The 6,000-nt window shown below is 46.4% G+C and overlaps 1 protein-coding gene across 1 annotated transcript in view; it reads left to right on the top strand.

Annotated features, from left to right (window-relative positions):
- Nucleotides 1-1,684: 1,684 nt before the first annotated feature.
- Nucleotides 1,685-6,000, top strand: part of ABCA1 (ATP binding cassette subfamily A member 1) — a 141,227-nt gene continuing 136,911 nt past the window's right edge. Inside the window, exon 1 of the mRNA XM_034665569.1 lies at nucleotides 1,685-1,944. The gene's annotated coding sequence lies outside the window, so the exon portion shown is untranslated. The remainder of the gene's footprint in view (nucleotides 1,945-6,000) is intronic.

Here is a 6,000-nt window from a genome sequence, read left to right as displayed (position 1 = left end):
ATCTGAAAATGACATTAATAGTCAACTAATAGCACCCGCTTTGTTTATAGTGCCATTCTTCCAAGGAGGTCAAATGAACAAAATTCACTTTCAGAAAATCTCTGGTGAAGCAGGGAGAGCATACATATTCTCTTTATTTTACAGATGAAGAAATGGAGGCAGAAAGTTGCACATCATGGTGTTCAGCCACATTTGACCCAGAACCCAGTCTGTTGGCCAGGGTTATCCTTTGAACCAAGGCAAGTTGCTTGCCCTGGGCTTCAGAAGGCTTGGCTCTGGCCCTCCTCAAACTTCAACCCTTCCTAAGGGTGAGCAGTCCACAGGGCCAAGGGACCATGTCACCAGAGTTGAGTACCTGGGACCCCAGAATTCCTTGCCCTACGGTCCCTAAGTGCACTTCCAGAGCCTGCATGGGCCTCCTCACTGGATCTGTCCTGAGTATTGACAGAACCACTGATGTGTGCATCTGCCCAGGTTGTGGCCTTGACTGTAGTGTAGTATGGTGTAGTGTGGAGGGGCTCGTGCAGCTGAGGTCCACATGCATAGTGAAGGTTCTTCTGGAATATGACAGAGCTGGGGGTGGGAAGAGAAGGGGTTTGGGGGCCCACCGTCCCACTCTACCACATTGTTGCCAAAACTCAGGTCAGACCATGAGGAGTCTGAATGTGAACCTGTCCTTCCAGGTTGCTTTAAACACATCTTTGTCAAGGTAGGAGACCTTTATTGTACAGTGTGTTGGCTTGATTTATGACAAAGTAGGTGGGCCTCCATTTGTATTTCTGCCTCTGTCCCTCAAATGTTATGGGCGGTCTGCTTCTGTCATGGCTAAACCAGAAGAGGAAGTTGGAGAACTGGAACGGTTATATAATTTCACAACTGTGATTCTCTAGCTGCATTTTTCTATAGAAAATCTATAGAAGACAAAACACAAGCTCTGTGTATTTATCACTGGGACTCTGACCAATATAATGAAAATATAAAGGGGACTGGTTCACATTGTTCCATGTTTTTTGTTGCCTCCCACCTCCCCCTAGTTTGCAAAGAGAAGGAGCAAGAGGCTTTTCATTGGCCCTCCCAGGGACCTGGGAGGCCCAGGCTGGGAATCCCAAAGGCAATAAATAAGCTGCCTATTGAATACCAAAGTCAGGGTTTGTGGTGGAAAACAAAAACTGCTAATTATCCAGAGGACTGTCCTTCCTCCCCCACGCCCTGGGCATTTGAAAGGAAAGGCTAAAGGGTTGGTGTCCTGAGGGGTTTCAGCTCCCAATCCCTCCGACAGGGTAAAGTAACAAAGGAAAAAAAAATTGCTGAAAGCAGGAGTTTAGAGGAAGCGATTTCCACTAGTGCTATTGGTTGAAGGGAAGGTGGAAGAGACAGTCTCTGGCTCAGCCCCAAACCCCAGGTTTCCCGCTCTTCCTAGGCTGACAGGCTCGGGAGGGCAGGGCAGGGGGCACCCACCCTGGACCTTGGAGGCCAGCAGCACCCCCCACTTCCCGCCCTCGGCCCCCAGCCCTGTCGGGAGCAGCCGTACGTCGCCCGTTTAAGGGGCGGGGCGCGGCTCCACGTGCTTTCTGCTGAGTGACTGAACTACATAAACAGAGGCCGGGAAAGGGGGCGGGGAAGGAGGGAGAGAACAGGCTTTGACCGATAGTAACCCTGGCGCTCAGCGCAGCCGAATCTATAAAAGGAACTAGTCGCGGCAAAACCTCGGTAATTCTGAGGGAGAGTGAGTGGGGCAAGGACCCGCTGAGCCCAGCCGACACCTCTCTCCTCGGGCGCAGGTGGGCAGGGCAGGGGGCGCCGCAGGACCGGCGCAGCCAGAGCCAATTTCTCGGGGTCGCTTTGCTCCTTTTTTTTTAAAAAAAAATTTTCCCCTTTTCCTTTCTCCGGAAGAGTTTTTCAAGGGGTGGGGGAAAAAGACGCAAACACAAAAGTGGAAACCAGGTAAGAGGTTCTCCAGTGATTTGGGCGTTATTGTTTTGTTTCGGGACCGAGGAGGCTCTGGGAAGCGCTGGGTTTCGGGGACTAGTCCTAACCCCCACCTCTTGCAGCGCAAATGGGGCGGGGGCGGTGTAAATGGAGAGGACGTCCTAGGACGAGCTTTAGCGACCCAAAGACGCTGGCGCTACTGCGCTCCGGGCTCACCCCGCGGTGGAGCCGGGGAAGCATCTCTGGGCGTGGAGACCCGGGCGCGGTACCGGGGCGCAGTGCGATGAGGGGGGGGGTTCTGGTCTTACCCGGGGCGCTGACGCCGGGGGTTGGGGAGGCGGAGAGTGGCAGTCCCAGCTCCGAGCGCTTCCCTTTGTTCGGAGGCGCTTTAGCCGGCTGGAAACCCCTCTGGCTGCGGGTCGGCCCGCGCCCACCGGGACAAGTGCCAGCACTGAGTCCCCAATCCGTTCTTTAAGGAGCTGGTCTGAGTTGGGCTCTGACCTGGGGATCCGCCCCGTGCGCCCCCGGACTGTAGTGGCGCGTTCTTGTTCCCCAAGAACTCGACTGGGTGGTGTCCCAAACGGGGTCTGTAGCGCTATTGATCACTTAAAGCCTCGGGGGCTTTGTTTGACTTGGGGGTCCAGCCTCTGGTCTCCGTGCGCTCACCCAGCTGGTGTTCCTGGCGCAGCGGGGGGACGCGTTTTGTGCCTTTTAAAAACAAAAGACTTAGTAGAAGGAGAGCCTACGGAAACCTGGAGCTGAGGTGCTCGTTCCCCCGCCCCCCCATCCTTCCTGCCCTTTGCCGCTTAGTCTCCAGGGGCGGCCTCAGGCCGGGCACGGATGGGGAAGCTGGGGCGAGATGGTGCTGCGGAGTGACCGGGAGTAACCCCGGCGGGCGGCGCAGAACTCGAAGCTCCGCCGTGGGGCTGGGCCGGGTTGTGGGGGAGGGAGGGCTGGGCCCGGGCTGCCGGTGGCCCCGGGGGACTGGCCCGCAGCGCCTCCTGGCCGAACGGCCTGGGAATCGACCCTGTGGCCGGAGGGGGGCCCGGACTCCACAAGGGGCTGTCGCTTGCGGGTGCCGACTAAGATCCGGTGAAGACGGGTGGTTGGAGACTGGGAGGAAGCCTGGGGAATCAGGCGAAAAAGCGGTCTGGTTGTTTTTTTATCAGAATGTTTCCCGATTCCCAGACCCTTGTTACAGGAGAAGGTTCTTGGCGTGGGCCAGTGCCACGGTTGTGTGTAGGTGTCTGTTTTTCAGCGCTTAATCTTATAGGAGGAAATAAACAAGGGGTGTGTGTGTGTGTGAGAGAGAGAGAGAGAGAGAGAGATGGAGGGAGAGAAGCGTCTGGCACAGGAAATAATCGGCCCTTATCTTTTGCAGCATTGATACCATCAGCTTTTAAAACCCAAAACTATTATTCAGTTACACCTCACTAAGTGAGTGGGTGGTATATACGTTAATGTAAAAGGATAAATTTGATATTATAAAACATTTCCTTGGTGATGAAAATCAGCACGTCACTTTTTAAGGCCCCCTCCCAACCGAACACCTTACAAAATTTTCCAAGTTCAAAAGCAGTTTTACTGGTTCTTTTAACAATAGTTTGGGACCCAAAGCTAAGTTTTGATCTTCTTTTCAGACAGGACATAAATCCTAACTAATAAAGTGCTTAGTTTCTCATCTCCCCTTTTATTTCAGCCCATTTTCCCTTATACCTACTACAAAAATAATGGAAGCTTTCTGTTGTTTGAATCATTCCCTTGAGACACTTATCCCAAATCAAAGAAAGTGTTGAAGTGGGGACAATGTCCTGGAGCAGAACCTCTTTAGATAGTATAATAATTTTCAAGTACAAGGTTTCTGTTGTCAGCCTGTTCCCCCAGGTGCCTCTATGAAGCAAATAATTCATGATAGAGTTAAAAAAAATTGGATATGCAGAGCAAATTGATATTTACTTGAAAAAAAAAAAAACAAACAGCAGTAGAATCAGAGTGACCAGGCTTAATGAGGACCACATCCATTTAAGGGACAAGAATTGCTATTCTAGTCAGAGTAATTCCCTTGCAAGGACAGGCCTCATGTTCCAGAATGACATACCTAACTTTGAAGGGGCCACCTGTGGTATGTGTGTCATGAGCATTTGAAATCTCAGCTCTCATAAATATTTCAATTTACATCTCAATAGTGGCCTATAATGGACACGTTTTTGACCTAGGGCATATTTACAGTTCATGTGAGACAATGGTCAGTCTAGGATTGAAAAAGTGTGGTTAGGGCTTGGTTGTTTTCAACCTCTGCTCTAGAAGGTCTCAAGGCTTACGTTATTAAAAGTGAATGAAACTCAGCAACACAGCTTTTTATTACCTTCTGTAGTATTTCCCTTATATGGAGATAAGTTGGAATATTTTTCCATCAAAAAAATTTAGGGATCTGTCCTCTCATAAACCAAGTGACTTATGCTAGGTTCATAGTGATTGAGAATTGTTAATATTTTTGCTATTTCAGTTTTTAGCTTGTAAAGTAATTAAGTGGACATTACTTTTACATTTTGGGTATCTAGAAATTACCAGTAGACATGTGGTTGTGTATTTCTAAAATATTCTCAAATCCAAATATGTTTTTATTTACTGTCTGGATATTAAATAATGCAAGTAAAATGCTCTTTATGGCTGTTATTCCAGCATCACATTTTAAATGATCTTTCTGAAAATTTGTTTTAATTTAACTGTTCTGGGAGAGGGCCTACATAAAAAACTGAGACCCTCTTCATATCTTCATGTGGAGATAATCACAAATACCAAAGTTATTGTAATGTTTATTTAAAAGACACTATATAGCACTATGTGCCAAGCACTATTCAAATACTAACCAATTTAATCTCTACAACAAACCCATTTGTTATTCCTATTTTACAAATTAAGAAACTGAGAGGTTAACTAACTTGTCCCTGGTCACACATCTTGCAAGTTGGCAAAACTAAGATTTGAACCCAGCCAGTGAGCCCAGAGTACTTTAATGCCCGCACTAAACGTTGAGGTGATAACAATTTTAGCTGCTATAAGCAGAGGACTTTTGAGGTTGCTTGTTATGTTTATGGTATATTCATCTGCTAGAGACCTTATCAGACTCTGCAACCTGTATCATATTTCCCTTGTTGCTGGGAGTGGGCCAACCAAATTCTCTTCAGCTTGGGACATAGGTTGCATAGGGGATTGCAACACCATGGAAAGAACAGACAATTACATTTATTCAGCTCGAATTCTTTTCTTGTTTTAAAATGAAATTTTTACTGTTGCTTCAGTCAGATATTTTTGAGTAGGTTTATGCTATCACATCGTTTTCCTGTGTAATACATATAAAATGGAATGGCAGAGTATTTGGCTGTAAAAGTGTAAGGAACAAAAGACAGAGGAAAGAGAACCATTAGTTTAGCTGTCAGTCTTCTGTGAATTTTTTTTCTATTGGTTATAATACAATACAGTTTCTGCTTGTTCTATCCTTAATTATGTTATGGACCTTTTGAAATAAGCTATTTCTCTGTTACTGCCATTACTGTCTAGGAATCAAATTTAGCCATTTTTTATGGCATTTTTCTTTGAAAGTAAATACAGTTTCAAAGTCTGCTTTATAAAAGTGAATTAAATTGTCATAGCAAATTAGAAATCAGCTCTTAGAAAACATTTCTGCTTGGTTAGAAACAGTTTCATTTATTGTTGATTTACTGGGTGCTGGATGTTGTTTTAAGTATTTTACATGATGATTCAGTTCATTGTCATGAGAACCACGTGAGGGTAGGTACTATTATTATCTTCATTTCACAGACAGGGAGACTGAGGTATAGACAGGTTAAGGAGCCTGATCTTGGAGTTTGGTAAGTAGTGAAGCTGAGGTTACATCTCGGGCAGGTTAGTTTCCATGAATTTACCAGTATCTGGGTAAGGACTTTGTCAAAATACCACGTTTTGACAAAAGAAATACTAACAAAAAGCAAAGTGATTATTCTTTTCATTTGGTTATTTGCACTTAAAAATAGTTCCCTGGATAAGTAACCAGCATAAATGTTGTTAGAG

Source organism: Ailuropoda melanoleuca, chromosome 7 (genome assembly GCF_002007445.2).
Source record: "Ailuropoda melanoleuca isolate Jingjing chromosome 7, ASM200744v2, whole genome shotgun sequence".
Classification (NCBI taxonomy): Eukaryota; Metazoa; Chordata; class Mammalia; order Carnivora; family Ursidae; genus Ailuropoda; species Ailuropoda melanoleuca.
This window is presented reverse-complemented; position numbering and strand designations above follow the sequence as displayed.